Raw genomic sequence first — 18,529 nt, forward strand, 5'->3', positions numbered from 1 at the left:
ATCAAATTTATCCCGATAACGGTGGTAATTAATTTTTTTAAAAAATGTATCATGTTAAAATATTTAACACAATTAATGCATGCACTGCACGACTCACTCACGCATTGTCGCGTTCAATCAGTAATGGCGCCGTTTTACCTTTATAGAGAGATAAAAGGCAGCATATAATGAGTAGAGTGAATTTTGGCAGCCTTTGGAGCCTTTTTTAATTGGCTAAAGCCTTATAATCCCTCTCCCTAAGATTAGAAGTATCATGGGAAGCAATGTGGGGAAGCAAGGTAGCAATTAATCTTTTTCTTAACACCTTATGTTATTTCCCAACGCAGAGAAGATATATCAATTGGTAGTATTACGCCCAGTCATGGTTCCACTTCCCATCATGCATTTGGCCATGGCTACAGTATCATTTACTGAAAGCTCAAGAAATACACTAGATGGCAATATTTAGTCACAATATACAAAGTCACAAGTCTTTCTATCCGTGGATCCCTCTCACTGAAAGAATGTTAATAATGTAAATGCCATCTTGAGGATTTCTTGTCATAATAAACAAATACAGTACTTATGTACTGTATGTTGAATGTATATAGTCGTCCGAGTTTTATTCATTTTTTTCTTAATGCATTGCCAAAATGTATATGATCGGGAAAAATTATCGGGAATGATTGGAATTGAATCGGGAGCAAAAAAAACCAATCGGATCGAGAAATATCGGGATCGGCAGATACTCAAACTAAAACGATCGGATCGGCAGCAAAAAAACATGATCGGATCAACCCTAATGATAATAATTATAAAAAAATTTTAAAAAGGAATTAATCCTTTGTGATCAGCAGGTCTTACTCATAGGTAATAGGTATCGGAATCAGCAGCATAAAACCCTGATCTGACGATCAATAATAAACATTTTTTGTAGTACCCTGTTTACGGCCCTTAAATTGAACGAACACTATTGACACTATTAAATCACGGCAGATTTTGTAAAATTGGCAAATAGCATATCATTGTCTAATTGATATTATATCGTCATGAAATTTTTCCACCTCTAGTCACCTATGGCATTAACAGGATTCTATTTTTTCTTTTGAATATTACAATGTAATGCCTGGATTGCAAACAATATTCAAACCACCTCAGTACAGTTGTCATGGAGCAAATTCAAAGTTTGTACTAAGCTTCAAACAGGTTTGTTTGATTGTGAAATAAGTTTAGGATGGGGCTTCATGGGAGATTGGTTTGTTTTGAAGCCAGTTGTAAAACACTGGGTGATTCAGTTCTCCAACCCAGAGATTGTGCCTTGCTCTCTGCCCCAAAAATGATTGTGTATTACCAAATATAAAATGTTACTGGTATTAATTCATGTGATTTAACATTACAATTAAATGGAAATGGTGCGGTCGCATCAGAGCTTACAGCAAATGTTGAATCATTAGGGAAAATGGATAGAACATATACTGTATATTCTAGAGTTGTCCGATATTATCGAGTAGCCGATAATATCGGTCGATAACAATACATTTTAAAATGATATCAGATAATACTGACATCGGTTTTTCATTATCGATTAAGGGCAAATATGCATGTTGCCTTCAAAGTGAATGTAGAAGCCTTTTGCAGGCTGCCTTTGTACAAGGGCTGGTCACAGCTTAGCATAGCACTTACTGTATGCTTATTGAGCATTAGGTGTCTCCAAACTAAGATGCTTAGGATTTCTTATATGAGCAAACCATTTGTATTCACGGTGCAAAAATCTTAATGAACAGTAAATGACTGAAAAATAATCATTTATAAACTCAATATATATAACTTTTCATTGCACCAAGTAAGTTGTGACTATTATCATTGTTAAAGCATCCGGCAGGGGATCACAATACAGTTCGGTTAAAACATCATTATAAGGTCTCGTGCCAGCAACTTCAGCCTCCTCCTCAGCACTACACTAAAATGTAGTTTAAAAGGATCCCTCTACAAAATAGGAGGTTTATTAGCTGCTGTTGACATTGACAAATATCCATGCTACCTCAGCAGACAGCAACGCCATTGATAATTCAACAAACAGTTCAACAAGGAAACATCTGGCCCAGAGGAGTTTCTATCATCCCCTTACAGAACAGTGGTGTCTTTTTTTAAGCTTTTCAAATTTTGCCAAGTCATTTAAAATGCCCTGTAATCACTTTAGTCCATTCTTGGAAGGCGAGAGAGTTTTCTTCTTTGTAACTTTACACCAAAGTGTTTGATTTTGTATTAAATGTCTGAGCTGTGAATCTCAAGACTGCCGAAGCATTTTGTCAATGCCACAGTCTTCATGATCTTTTATATAACTGTATTCCATTGGATTTAAAAGAGTGACTGAAGGGCAAGGTTTTCAAATATCGACTCAAAAGATTTTAGGGCATGGTTATCTTTGTTAACCGTAAGCTCTTGCTCGTGTTTGTCTTTTACAAACCTTGCATTTCCTTTGCCAAGATTACATTTTAATTGGATTACACCAATGTTGGACTGACATTCTTCACCAGATCAGGAATTTATCCTGAAAAGTAAAACAAAAACCTACAAACGCAAGGATGCATATACATACATATATACACAGCAATTCAAATGTGTGTGTATAACTAGCTGCTGATATATATATACATATATACATATATATTAGTTAATGCATAAAGCAACACCAAACACTACTACTACATGTCATGTCATTTCCTGTTTTATTTTGAAGGCTTCACCCTCCTCGTGTCTGCGTCGTTGCCCTTCCTCTGGTCACCTAATCACCTATTGTTTCCACCTGTTCCCCATTACCACCTGTGTATATATTGCCTGAGTTTCCCTGGTCCTGTGCAGAAGTGTTTTTCTACTCAAGTAAGTCACAGCAGCCTTTGTCATAGCTTTCATAGTAACCCTGTATATTTATCCTCCATTTGGAGCGCTTTGTGTTAGTAAATTTTGATCATAGTAATCCTGACTTTGTCCTCTTTTTGGAGCATTTTATGTTGTTAAATTTCCTCCCTTTTGGAGTGCTTTTTTGTTTCTAGTCATCCTGACTCATTCCTCCGTTGGAGCGCTTTCTGTTTGTACTTTTCTCATCCCCGCATGTCAGTGGAAGAACCTGTGTTTTCAAAATAAAAGTTTTTTTACCCGAAACTCTGCAACTGAGTCCACCTCGTCATCTCGGCCTGACACTACACCTTATAACGCGATGCACCCTATCTATGAAAATAGTTTTAAAATAGGCCATTCATTGAAGGTGCACCTTATACTCCGATGCGCCTTACAGTAAAGAAATTTTTAAAGAATTTATTTCCAAATTAGAATGGAAAATAAGTATTTGGTCACCTACAAACAAGCAAGATTTCTGGCTGTCAAAGAGGGCTAACTTCTTCTAACGCGGTCTAACGAGGCACGGTATAAAAGACACCTGTCCACAACTCAAGTCACACGCTAAACTCCACTATGGCCAAGACCAAAGAGCTGTCGAAGGACACCAGAGACAAAATTGTAGACCTGCACCAGGCTGGGAAGACTGAATCTGCAATAGGTAAAACACTTGGTGTAAAGAAATCAACTGTGTGAGCAATTATTAGAAAATGGAAGACATACAAGACCACTGATAATCTCCCTTGATCTGGGGCTCCATGCAAAATCTCACCCCGTGGGGTCAAAACGATAACAAGAACGGTAAGCAAAAATCCCAGAACCACACGGGGGGACCCAGTGAATGACCTACAGAGAGCTGGGACCACAGTAACAAAGGCTACTATCAGTAACACAATGCGCCGCCAGGGACTCAAATCCTGCACTGCCAGACCCCCCTGTCTGTGTCCCCCTGCTGAAGAAAGTACACGTCCAGGCCCGTCTGCGGTTCGCTAGAGAGCATTTGGATGATCCAGAAGAGGACTGGGAGAATGGTCAGATGAAACCAAAATAGAACATTTTGGTAGAAACACAGGTTCTCGTGTTTGGAGGAGAAAGAATACAAAGTTGCATCCAAAGAACACCATACCCACTGTGAAGCATGGGGGTGGAAACATCATGCTTTGGGGCTGTTTTTCTGCAAAGGGACCAGGACGACTGATCTGTGTAAAGGAAAGAATGAATGGAGCCATGTATCGAGAGATTTTGAGTGAAAATCTCCTTCCACCAGCAAGGGCATTGAAGATGAGATGTGACTGGGTCTTTTAGCATGACAAAGATCCCAAACACACAGCCAGGGCAACAAAGGAGTGGCTTCGTAAGAAGCATTTCAAGGTCCTGGAGTGGCTTAGCCAGTCTCCAGATCTCAACCCCATAGAAAATCTGTGGAGGGAGTTGAAAGTCCGTGATGCCAACAACCCCAAAACATCACTGCTCTAGAGGAGATCTGCATGGATGAATGGGCCAAAATACCAGCAACAGTGTGTGAAAAGCTTGTGAAGAGTTACAGAAAACGTTTGGCCTCCATTATTGCCAACAAAGGGTACATAACAAAGTATTGAGATGAACTTTTGGTCTTGACCAAATACTTATTTTCCACGATGATTTGCAAATAAATTCTTTAAAAATCAAACAATGTGATTTCCTGTTTTTTTTTTTTTCCCCCACAATCTATCTCCCATGGTTGAGGTTTAGCCATGTTGACAATTACAGGCCGCTAATATTCTCAAGTGGGAGAACTTGCTCAATTAGTAGGTGACTTGAAGTTCCGCTCTGAGACCCCCAATTTGGCCAAGTTTCAAAATCGTCCGATATGCATGTGTGATACATCATTGGAAAGCTTAAAATCTCAATTTTCTGGGAGAAGAAAATTTTTGAACAGGTGGTCATTTAAAAAAAAATATATATTTTTTTTTTAAACAGCAAAACCCTAACTGGAGGTGAGTGCATGAGAGAGCATAATTAAAGACACCATGATTCTAACGAGATATTATTATGTACTTACCTCTTTTCGATCCAAAAGCTCCATGTAGCATGTATCACCAAGTGTCAAGACACAGCTATGAATGGCCACAGCCGGATTTTGGGGGCATTTTATGGGTGAAACCTCGTAATATAACAAGGGTCACGATGCAGAAATCACAGGCATCAAGGAGTGGTCGAGATTTTCTTTTTAATATATTTACCCTTTTAAACGTTTTTTTTTTGCTATTTTTTCTTTGTTTGGATCAATTATTTGTCATCTAACATATTGGAAGAAATGCGACAGTAACAAAAACAAAAAAAAATACAATTAAGCGATAGATATGAGGTAGATATCCATGATTTATTTACAGACGTTATTTTTTCATTGCGACGTAATTTTTTTTAAAGTTAAAAATATGCGAGTGAATAATTTTATAAAGTCATGTTTGTTAAACTAAATATTAGACATCAATTAAAGATTCTAAGCTAAAAATGACAAACATTTCGAAAAATAAATATAACTACTTACCTTCTTTTTATGGCTTGGTTGAAACAAAGGCGGTTGCGCGACATCTGTAAACAGGGGTCTCCAGGGTAAAACGGAGAAATTAAGAATAGTTTGGGGGCTTAATGCGCCATGAATCTGCTATGGCAGCATATAGGCATATTGTTCTATCAAACACAGCAGTTCTTTTGGCTTAAAAGACAGCAGTTTATTTTAAAGATGGGTTCAAGAGCAGAAACTGCTTTTTCAGCCTTGTTTGTGATTTCCGCCATATGTATACGGTAAGGAGCAACGTATTTGCAAGTTCTTCCACTTAGAAAATAGGTAGAGGTATGAAATTTCAATCATAGATGTGTTTCCACTCATAGAGACATGATCTAATATATATATATATATATATATATTTGTAATTTACTGGGGTTCATGAGTATTTGTACCCCTGACAATCAGAGATAATTATGACACTCAAAGAGTTGTCAGTCTACCTTAAAAAAGTCTACCTTTACCCCATGAGTAACCACCCACCCACCACCCATTTCAGCTCATAATTGTCACCTGTTCACCCCACAGTCAGTCATAATAAGACCAGAGAGCTTTCGAAAGACACCAGAGAAAAAATGTTGAGCTCCACAAAGCTGGAAAAGGCTATGAGACATTTGGAAAGCAGCTTGGAATAAATCAACAGTTGCAGCAATTGTTAGAAAATGGAAAAGACTAAACATGACGGATAATCTACCTGGGACTGGGCGCCATTAAAAATCTTTTCTCGTGGGGCAGGAGAAGAGAGCTGGATGCAAAGTTTCAACGGCCACTGTCAGTAGAACACTGCGCTGCAATGGTTTAAAATCATGCATTGCTCAGAAGGTTCCCCTGTTGAAGCCAGTACATGTGAAGCATCTGAAGTTTGTCAGGGACCATCTGAATGATACAGAGGGGCTATGGGAGAAAGTTATGTGGTCAGATGAGACCAAAGTAGAACTTTTTGTTGCAAATTTTACTCGTTGTGTGTGGAGGAAAAAGATGGATGAGTACAATCCCAAGAACACCATCCCTACTGTGAAGTATGGGGGTGGAAACCTCGTGCTTTGGGAATGAAGATGAGTCGTGGCTGGATCTTCCAACGTGATAATGATCCGAAGCACACAGCCAAGCTTTCAAAATGAATCAATCTTTATTTTTGTTTTAATTTTGGCAAAAATGTACAAAAATGTATTGAAATCATAATGAGTCGCGAATATTGTGGTTATGCTAATTTGACTCACAACATACACAATTTATTGGGTAATGTTATTTTTGTTGCTTGAAAGCTGATTTGTTTAATTTCTTTGCGTCCTTTGTAGCTATTATTTACTTCACATTAAGGTAGAATCATGGTTTTACGGTATTTCTATATTTTGCATGGCAGTCACCTTTTCCTTGGCTCATTGAATTTATTAATATTATTGTACTTACTGTTTTGTACAAATCTCCAAAAGATAAAGGACAATTGTTCTATTGTATTGGTTGATGACTAATGCTGAAAATTTTGAAACTGTCCATCAGAGTGACAGTTGGTACAAACTGGCAGACTTCAGACAACTTGAGAATTTTTCACAACAGGAACGCGTTGAAATGTGACACAGTTGACTTAAACCGACTTTAATCATCTAAGTGGCAGCATTTTGATCTACACACCAGATTGAGGAGAAAAAAATTACCATCTGTCATATGTCACTCGGTAAGTGGTCACATATTAGGCTGGAAGCCCAGATGAATTGAGGCTGTCAATGACCGAGCATGACTGATTAGCGGTGAAAATGTATCATAAATTATAGATTGCTAATGATAATAAATACAGAGATAAATGCAGCCAACGAGATACAAAATATAAAAGTACAATAACAGCTGCTGTTTGAAGTTTACATGCTTAAATCTTTGATTTGCACTTGCCCCATGGCTTGCCTCCTTGCAATTGAATCCACCCTACCTCGCTACTCGTTTGCCTTTTAGAGTAAGGGAGAAAACATATATACAGTATATAAGCCACATTTTTTGAATGAATTTTATTTATAACAGACCAGGAACCAACATTGTACATTAAAGCAATACCTATAAAATGGAGAACAACAGGTTAATAGGCATCTGTTATGTTACGTATATTATGCATGTATGTTTAGTATGTTATGTATGTATGCATGCAATCCATGTAGATCATTTTGGATTGCTTTGAAAAGTAGCTTGGGAGGCAAAAAAGGGTGGTCAGTTGTTGAAGCATCAGATGCTAAAGTTAAACACCCTATTCCAACCAATCAAACACTGAAGCCCACTGTAATGCATCATCTGCACCTCAGAACGAACACCACCTCAACTCCAACTACCTCCATTCAGGTCGATTCATCATTTCAAGAGAAAAGCAAAAATGAACACTTTACAGAATAAGGGACCAGAGAGGAAGGAACACAGATGAGGGAATAAAGGCAGGGTAGCAATAAATTGAACAGTTGAGGCAGGAGTGTAAATAGAGAGAGAAAAGAGGCATCATTGGCTGGATGGTCAAATGGCCACCACTGAAAAGACACCTTTTACTTTCCAGTTCATTTGCAGCAGGGGTGAGAGGGGTTTAGATAGTTTAGGAATTGGATGGGGAATTGTATTCCATTAGGGGTGACATAAAGGCCCATTAGTTAACAGTGTAACCTTACAGCTGCTCCTTTCTGCGGCTCAGTGTTTACTGCAGGGGTGTCCAAACCGGTCCTCAAGGGCCACTGTGGGTCCTGGTATTTGTTCCTACCAATCGGGCACAGACAGTTTAACCAATGACGCCTCTGCTAAAACAACCAGTACCTGACTACAATTAACTGATTACACTTGTAAGACACCAGATTTGTGAAAAGGTGTCGTCTTGTTTTGTTGGAATGAAATCCAGCACCCAATGTGGCCCTATGTGGAATACTTTTGGACACCCTTGGTTTACTGTGTGGTGTATGCCTGATGTTCCCCTGCTTTTACGATTTCTTCATTGATACAACAAATTCTGAAGTCAGGATGTTGTGTTGAACATAATAAAAACACAATATAAGGATTTGAAAATCCTGTTCAAACAAAGTTTTAATTGAATACAATACAAAGACATGATATTAAAGGGAACCTTGGACTTAAACACTTATAGGCTTTGATAAGCCACAGTTGTTCTCTTTTACTAAAATATTTTATTAGAAACATTCAAAATATTGCCATTGATTTAAACATCTGTAATTTTTAGTATATGTTTTGATCTATGGAGGGCGCCATGTTTTATGCGGGCAGTGGACGCTCGGGCTGATGACGTAGTTTGACACTGTCTCTAGACGAACACTAAGGGTGTTCTGCAATTCCTTCACACGCACGAGACGTCCAACATATTTGCACATTAGTTAAAAGCGGCAAGTACTTACTATTTTTTGTTTTCATTGAGTATTTTATTGCCTTTTCATTGCCTTAAAATACTTTTTGCATTTGTTTCCCTCTCATACTTTTAAGCAATGCGTTTTCGGTAAGATTTTACAGTAAGGGTCCCTTAATTAACATTAGTTAATGCATTTTAAGACAATAACTAATGTTTAAGTAACATTATAAAAGTCAATATAATTGCTTATCTAACATTTGTTAACATATTAATTAACATGAGTTAATGCATTAAATTAAGACATCAGTTAATGCATTTTAAGACAATAACTAATGTTTACGTAACATTACAATAATTCATATTATTATTTAACATTTAGTAATATACTAGTATTAATTAACATTAGTTAATGCATTAGTTAATGCATTACCAGACAGTAACTAATAGTTTGGTAAAATTAAAGAAATATACAAAATACAAATTACTAAACATTAATTCACAAATACATTAGTACATTAATATATAGTTATTAATGTATACTGGTACTAGTAAGTGATTATGTTATTTTAAAATGAGAAACATTGCTCTGTGAGTCCTTGGGTACGGTGGCCGAGAAGTGTCAGGCGAAATGCAAAGTCCAAACACTTTGCAAATAGAAAAAGCACGAACCCCAATTGCAAATGCTTAAAAGAAAAAAAGCACGAACGCAAACTGCCACAACACAATCTCCAATTCCTAAAGCGCGATCGCAAATTGGCAAAAGCACAAACGCCAATTGCCACAACACGACAGCAAATGGCTCGCAGCACGACCGCAAAAGGCTCGCAAGACAATTGCAAAGAAGATGACACAGAAGTTAAAAATAAATAAATAGATAAATAAATAAAAGACGACACTTTGCTATATGTGCTCTGTGACCATCTCTACGGGTCTCCGTAAAGTTGCCCCCCCATCAGACGCAAATTTATATAAAAATGATGTTAATCGTTTGTGCTGCAACGGTTTTGTAGATACAGCATTATGCTTTTATTGAGATACAGTATTAATTTCGAGTGGGGACGTCACTCGTAGCTTTTTCTTAGCTTAGCACCCGCAGCTAATGGAGCGTACCAACTCTCTCAAAAACAGAGGGGTGTCCTAACAATTAGCACGAACAGAGCACAAAAAAATTCCGATCCATTTTGCAGAAAATTAGGGGACTTGAGATATTAATTTCGAGTGATGACATCCCTCTAAGCCCCTCATTTACTGCAAAATGGTTCCAAACAGGTGCCTTTCGTTTGTGCTACGTTTTTGCTAGTTGTTAGGACACCACTCTGTTATTGATAGAGTTGGTACGCTTCATTAAAATAATATAACCGAGGGAGAGAGTTGGTACGCTCCATTAGCTGCGGAAGCTAAGCTAGGAAAAAGCTACAAGTGACGTCCCCACTCGAAATTAATATCTCAATAAAAGCATAATACTGTATCTACAAAACCGTTGCAGCACAAACGATTAACATCATTTTTATATAAATTTGCGTCTGATGGGGAGGGGGCAACTTTACGGAGGCCCGTAGACATGGTCACAAAGCACATATAGCAATATAAAAAGTGTTGTCTTTTTTACTATTATTACTTTTTTTTTTTTTTTAACTTCTGGGTAATCGTCTTTTCAGTTGTCTTGCGAGCCTTTTGCATTTGTGATGCGAGCCATTTGCTGCCGTGTTGTGGAAATTGGGGTTCGTGCTTTTGCCGATTTGCGATTGCGCTTTAGGAAATGGGGATTGTGTTGTGGCAATTTGCATTCGTGATGCGAGCCATTTGCTGCCGTGTTGTGGCAATTGGGGTTCGTGCTTTTGCCAATTTGCGATCGCGCTTTAGCATATGGGGATCGTGTTGTGGCAGTTTGCATTCGTGCTTTTTTCTTTTGCAAAGCGTTTGCAATTGGGGTTGTTGCTTTTTCTACTTGCAAAGTGTTTGGACTTTGCATTTCGCCTGACACCTCTCGGCCACCGTACTTGGGTGCTGCTAACCTAACCTTAAGTATGGTATTATTTCACGTGATCGTACCTCATAAGTATGACTTAACCTTAATAAACCATTACTGAATGTTTTTTGGACCCTTATTGTAAAGTGTAGCACATGTGTCCCTTAACTAAGAAATTATAAATGCTTAAGTTCCCCCCTTTAGCCTTTATTAACCATTAGTGAATGCTTTTTGGACCCTTATTGTAAGGTGTAGCACATATGTCCCTTAACTAAGAAATTATAAATGCTTAAGTTAACAAACCCTAACCCTATATAGGCCTACATATATTTTTTCAATTTAACCAAACCATTAGTTACTGTCTGGTTGCGCACTGGTTATGCATTAACTAATGCTTTAACTAATGTTAATTAATATATTAATAAATGTTAGATAAGCAATTATATTAACTTTTGTAATGTTACTTAAACATTAGTTATTGTCTAAAAATGCATTAACTAATGTTAATTAAGGGGCCCTTATTATAAAGATATTTGTTCTGTTGACTACATTTGTCACGTAGCGTATTTAAACCACCCTTATTTGATATTACTACGTTTAAGTATTTTCTTAAGGCATCTTTATTATGTTCTGCCTGTATGCATCTAAACAAAACAAACTGAAAGCGTACAGTAGTACTTTGGGTGTCAAATTCGCCTCTTCTAGGACGTTTCGCCTGTGTAGCACATTTTGGCAGAACATCGTTTTTTTTCCCCCTAGTCTCGCCTTGTCTCATCCCGTCTTTCCTGTTCATTTTGCTATTGCTGCTCGTTTTTTGAAATATCGACAGTGCTGTCATGCTCATTAATGTTCCTCTCGGTTTCAAATTGAAAGGGTTGAACAGATGACATGTTTATGTCGCTAAAGTCATACTGTGGAAGCCCGGCAGAGTAACCATGTGATGCCACCGCCCTGCAACGTCATCAACAATGGCGACCTACTAGTTAAACTAATTTTACTAATTGTAAAAAAACGAAAACATCAAGAGGGGTTTCAATATCAAATTATTTTAACTCATAATGACGTCTATCCTTTAAGAATTACAAGTTTTTAAATCCGTGGATCCCTTTAAAAGTTCAAACTGATAACTTTTTTTGTAAATAATTCTTAATTTATGGATTTTCTACGGTCCATAATATCCTTAAGTGCTTAATAGAATCTGGAGAAATCACTGATTGTAAGAAGCGAAGCTAAAAAAAAAAAAAAAAAAAAAAAAAAAACATACTCAATGCCAGTAATCTTCGAGCTCTTAAACCGCACTGCATCACAACCAGGAACGCTACTGTAAAGGAAATAACAGAATAGGCTCAGCAATACTTCCAGAAACCATTGTCGGTGAACACAATCCACCGTGTCATCCGACTTTGCTGGATGAAACTCTACTGTGTAAAGTTGAAGCCTACTCTAAGGAGGACCCAGAAGCACAGGCATTTTCTCTGTGCAAAATTATACCGGATGCGTCCTCAGTATGAATCCGCCAATCTCAGTGTTGACTGTGTGCTCCGAAGTACGTGAAAAATTGGTCAAAACATACCGGCAGCTCCATGCTGTTGTGAGCTCTCACATGATCACACGCGGTAATGTGGCATCTAAAACAACGACAAACATACAGAGAAGCAGAGAAAGAGGTGGACTTGATTTGACTCAACATTTTTTCCCGAATTTATTTTGCTTTTACCATGGGTTTGTGACACTATTTAATTACCGTTTTAAAGTATATAACTTGCATAAAAACTCTTCGTCCATCCTCATTGCTTCTGCTATGGTGTTCCATGCAGCTTCCTTTTTATTGTCCTTATAAAAAGGATTTGCTGCATTATAAATTACTTTGGGACTTTCCACCTCCATGATGGAGCGTTCGTTGTCCATGTTCGCTGGTGTTTAAACCGTGAATAAGCACCTGGCATGTTGACTCCAGGTCTAGCTCCGCCCATTTTCACAGCACCAGCAAAAATAGAAAAACCAAACCATCTGTCATGTCGGAGATGGTCCACAGTCAAATTTGTAGCGCTGACACGGCCGGTATATTTGAACAGTAGGACAGAATGGACACGGATTGGCTCCGGCGCTATATCTTGCCAGATCCGGACCGCAAACGAGTCCGGTATAATTTGGCTTTTAGAATGGAGAGTGGTCAGAGAATTCATGATTTGATGTTCTCTATGGAAAACTGGTACGCCATGTCTACAAGAGGACTAAAACTTTTTAACAGCGCTCAGTTCAAAAGCCATCATCTATAGACCCTACTCACGTGACGTCACAGCCACGCCCCCGCGCCATGTTGTCCGTATACTCGTCATGTTAATGCATTAGAGCTTCGTAAATTCCTCCTATTATGGCGTGTTTTTCTGCTCGTCAACATTAATAATCAAAATGGTGAAGTCGTGTGTGGTGGTCGGTTGCAAAAACAGAGAAGATAGACGGAGAGACTTGAAGTTTTACTGTATTCCGAGAGACCCAGAGAGGAGACTGAGATTGACTGCTGCAATTCGACGAGAAAACTGGGCTCCAAACGACTACCACAGATTATGTAGTAGTCATTTTATCTGGTAAGATGCATTTAATATATATTTAGAGGGTTTTGGGCTGACAACCACAATTAAGATCATTGCTAGGCTAATCGCCGACAACATACACTCAGACGTTGTGAATGAACTACCTGAAAATATATAATTATAAGGGGATAATCAGACAGTTGTCATACAATTAATTTACAATTTCACTACTGAGGTCAAAAGCCAAAAAATAAATTCAACGAGGGACAATCTGGAGTAGTGCTATCGCACTTCGTATTTATTATGTATTATATATGTATGTAGTGAGAGTGCTATCGCTAAACCATATAAACATTAAAAGCCCTCGCTCCATTGACAAATGACATGAAATACATCAGACTTGACAGTGGATGTTAGCAAGAACAAAAGATTTTGAATTGAAAATTTCGTAACTCACCTTCCCAAGCACACGATAGATTCCTGCCGAATTTTCGTGGACGAGGACCTGTTTCACCCAACCAGCAACGAAGTACAATATTTATAAGCCTCCAAGCTCTTAAAGTTTTTCAAACTTTCGTGAGAATAGGCTGATTTTGTGTGGACAAGATAGTTGTAAATATCAGGGTAGCTAGCAGATGTCAGGAAAAGACAGCGAAGACAGCGGTTCGAAAAACATCGATTTAGGCATCAAATATGGATCTGGCGAATGGATAAACTGAAGCTTTTCCACATACCGCCTTTTATGCAACGCATCCAATGAGTTTACAGCATCAGATAACACCGGGGCTTCCATGAATTGCTCTATAACTTGCACGACTAATTGAAAACAATGAGAATAAGTCTAAAAAATACGGACAATATGGCGGCCGGATACAGCGACACGTCATTTTGTGACGTAGGTGAGTAGGGTCTATAGTGCTGTGGGGCTGTGTTAGTGCCAATGGCATGGTTAATTTACACATTTGACAAGACAACATTTGACACCATTAATGCTAAAAGGTATATACAGGTTTTTTGTGAAAGATATGCTGCCATCTAAGCAATGTCTTTTTCAGCCACATCCCTGCTTATTTCAACAAGGTAATGCCAAACCGCATTCAACACGTTCTGTTACAACAGCATGACTTTGCAGTACAAGAGTGTGTGTACTAGACTGCTCTGCCTGCAGTCCAGACCTGTCTTTCATTAAAAATGTGTGCTGCATTATTGAAGAATAAAATATGACAATAGAGACCCTGGACTGTTGAACGGCTGAAGCTGTACATTGTTCAACATCAAGCAAAACTGGAAAAGAATCGCTCCGCCAAAGCTTCACCAATTAGTGTCTGCAGTTTGCAAACGTTAATTGAATGTTCAAAGAAGAGGTGATGTAGCACAGTGGTAAACGTAACTCTGTCCAAGCTCTTTTGGAAAATGTTGCAGCCATAAAATTGTTATATATTAAAAAAATAAATACGTTTTAAGCAATCACTTTATCACTTTGAACATTAAATATGTCTTTTTTGTGTGTGTGTGTATTCAATTAAATTTAGGTGTAACATGACTTGCAATTCATTATATTCTGTTTTTATTTTTGTTTTATACAACGTCCAACTTCACTGGAATGAGAGGTGTACTTGGGCTTACTTCCACATTCCAAAAACATGTAATTATATATCAAATATTAAAAATTTGCTGTGACTATGTGTGTCAGTCCTGTGACTGACAGATAATCAGTCCAGCGAGTACCCAGCCGTTCACACTCAGGAGCAAATTACTATAAATATAACACTGTTAGTAATCGAAAAGGGACCAAAAATAACAACAACAAAACATGCTGGTGGTCGGCATTTGGCACAGCATTTTGAATCCTTAAAGTTTAAAACAAATTCTGAGGGGAAGTTTTTGCTAAGTTTCTCAACTCTTAAAGCAACCCTCTTTGACAATGTTCAAAACTCATCGGTACTCTAGATTTTCACCTTGGTAGAATGTTTGTTGGCTGGTCTGTGATCAACAGAGGTGATATACTGTAGGACTGAGCCAACTTTGGAAGTGGTGTGTAGAGCTATGTGTAAACCTGGAAAAAGTGCATAAAATATACAGTATATCTAGTATCATCAACAATAAATACCCAGCGCCGGTGAAAAATGAAACAGGAATGAATTATTGCTACAAGTTGCGCTACAAAAGTACAGAATGTATCCAGGTTTATTAACCTCATGTGCTTGATAGTATATATGAGAGAGTCAAGTATTTCCTTAAGACAGATTAGGGGCCTTCATAAGGGGTCTACAGTAGCAACATAAGGAGTTGGTATGGCTGGGCGTAATATTTTTTTTTTGACAACGTCATATACAGCAAGTGGCCTGGCAAGCATATACTCTACAAGATTTTGCTCTTTTCTTTTTTAATTTTATTTTTGTCAAGCGTCTTAAACCCTGATTTTTTTTCCCCTCACAAAATTGTTATTATACTGTACAAAAATGGTAGGCTTGTATTTAGTTTGTTTTATGGTGCATGTTTTTTTTCGGTGTCTCATTCATTCTATGTCAGTTGACTGGGTCATCAATTCCACCTATTGCCCTATTCCTTGTGTAATCTGTTTGTTCATATTTAGTTCACTGCTTTCAAAGAGTTTTTGTTGCATCACTGAGTCTTGCCATGATTCTCCCCAGTGGTTTGCTTTTATACTTTGAACTGTTAACTGGAATATGTGAATACTTAATAGATCCACAAATGCATATGCTGGTAAATATAATAAAAAAAACCTTTTCCTCGCGTTGGCCAACATGCACTCTCCCCCAGACCCGTGCCGCCCATAAGGCGAGGTAGATAAATGCCTAAGGGCGCAGCAGTGTCTAAAAGGGCGTCAAGAAAAATATTCAAATAATATTTGATGATAGCAGTATTCAAAAAATTATACAAACCAAAAGAACAACAAAATCGTTCGTAATAAGTCTTTAAATAATAATGAAATCATTTTTCTAGTGTGCCTTCTGCCCGTTTCACTTTTTCCTGTGATGCGATAGTATCACCACAGACCCTAGTCTCACTCACCACCCAGCAGACCAGCAGACCAGGTGCTATTTTTAGCCTCCGCAATTGAGCGACGTTACGGTGACAATTCAACTTCATGAAAAGACAAAAGCCCTTCGGGTCAGAAGAAAAAGAAGAAAGCATAAACATGAAGAAAAACAGAGGTTTGTTATAATGATTTTTTTCAACAGCATAAGCACGTATACTTAGCGCAACTGCAAGCTAGCGGTAATTTACATAGAGTTTGTATGACTTACTGCTAAAGCAAAATTATACTATATCATTAGCCAGGCTGTTGTTTTAGAACTATTTTCAGTATTCAGCCAGCTGTGGATTAGTTTCAGTTAAATTAAATTTACTCCCCCCTCCCACTCACCTGGCTCTCGATCGATTTCACTAGCTGCACAAGAAAATGTCGAGTCTTATTTTAAGGAGTAGGAGTAATTGTAAAAGCCTTGTGAAGAGCTTTACTAGTTTCGGCAAAAACGGAATAGATTTTTGTTGTTGTTGTGAACTACAGTTCCACACAAACGTACATCGAGATCTCATTTAGTTCGGCAATTGGAGGCGTGAGACATATTTTTTGAGTGTCCCAGTTTTGCGGTGAGTTGCAATTTCTTATGTGGGCAAAATCTTACAGAAGATCTGGAACCTTCCCATGGGGTTTCAGAATCGGCACCTTTCAGACTAAATTTCTCGACGGTTGTAGAACCACTGCCAAGGCAAAGGGCATTAATCAGAAAATAATGAAATAAAATCTTTCTTTTTTTTTTTTTTTTTTTTTTTTTAATGAAATAATTATTTACATGAGTATTTTTTTGGCCTTTCAGTTTTCGGTTTTTCGGCCAAATGTTTACAATATTTGGTTTTCGGTTCCAGCCAAGAATTTTGCTTTTGGTACATCCCTACAAATAATAGTTCCCAATAAAGCCGGACACATAGAAAAGCTGAACAAACATATACATTCTTGGAATTTATATTGAGATTATTAGTGGATTTGTCCATCTACTGTGTTTGCTCAATTTGCTTTGGAAAAAAATGTTGTTTTTAAGGGGATGCACCATGCCTTGCCTTCCTGCTTCGTTGCATTTGGGTCCAACTTTTGCCACCATCTCTATAAATCATAACAATTTAAGGAAGATAGATCCATACCATGGACAATGTTACATAGCGTATGTAGGAAATTGGTTATTATCATGAGACAAATATCTAAGGTCATAATATGTTTTACTTTCCTTACCAGCTAATCAGAGTTTAGTAGAGTAGCCAAAAATTTTACTCAATTAAGAGTAGCGTTACTTCAAAATAATATTACTCAAGTAAAAGTACTCATCCAAAAAATGTACTCAAGTTCAAGTAAAAAAGTATCCTTTTTTTTTTCCTCTCACCGCAAACTTAAACTTAAATTCTGGCGAGAGAGAAAAAAAGAACGAAATGAAGCTTTATTTGTCCAAAGAGCATAAGTGCCGTCTAGTGGAAAAAATAGTTCCTAGTTTGAATAGTGAATAGTTCATTCATAGTTACTATTATGAAATTAAAAGGATCATATCTCCGGTTTTCCGTGGTCAATTGGTGCCAAATAAAAACTGGGAGAGAGGTTTAAATCTGCAAGTCATGTTATGGGCAGCGCTCTATGTCAAGTACTTCATTTTTTATGGTGCTTTAAAGACGCCACATTATTAACTGGCTGGCATGATCATAGAAAGTCAAGCTTGATTTGTGTAATGGAGTCATGTGATTATTTTTGCAACGTCTCATTAGTGAAATTGGTAGAGCTACTCTTTGCATCACTGGTAAAAAAATAAAATAAAATAAATCTAATATGTAATATAAAGAGGAAAAATGTAACCATTCTTGTGTAGCCCAAAGTAGCTGTTACTGTGTAGTAACAAATCTACTCCAGTAAAAGTAAAAAGTATGGCTTAGTGAAACTATTCTAAGTATATTTTTCTCAAAAAGTTACTCAAATAAATGTAACGGAGTACATGTAACGTGTTACTACCCACCTCCGCAACTAATGGATAAAATAGACTTTGAAATATACTATATACTGTATGTATAGCAAAACCTGTTAAGGTGCTCTTGAGTTGGGTATCAAACCATGCAAACAACACACTATGTCATTTTCCCTAAATATACTGTATATATTTTTTTTTTAGTAAAAGTTGACCTCTCTGTGGTTTTATTTGATTATGTAGTCATTGTATCACAGTAAGTAAATATGTGACTATGTAGTCATTTAAAAAAAAATGTTAATGGTTAAAAAA

This window comes from Corythoichthys intestinalis, chromosome 8 (genome assembly GCF_030265065.1).
Source record: "Corythoichthys intestinalis isolate RoL2023-P3 chromosome 8, ASM3026506v1, whole genome shotgun sequence".
Lineage (NCBI taxonomy): Eukaryota > Metazoa > Chordata > Actinopteri > Syngnathiformes > Syngnathidae > Corythoichthys > Corythoichthys intestinalis.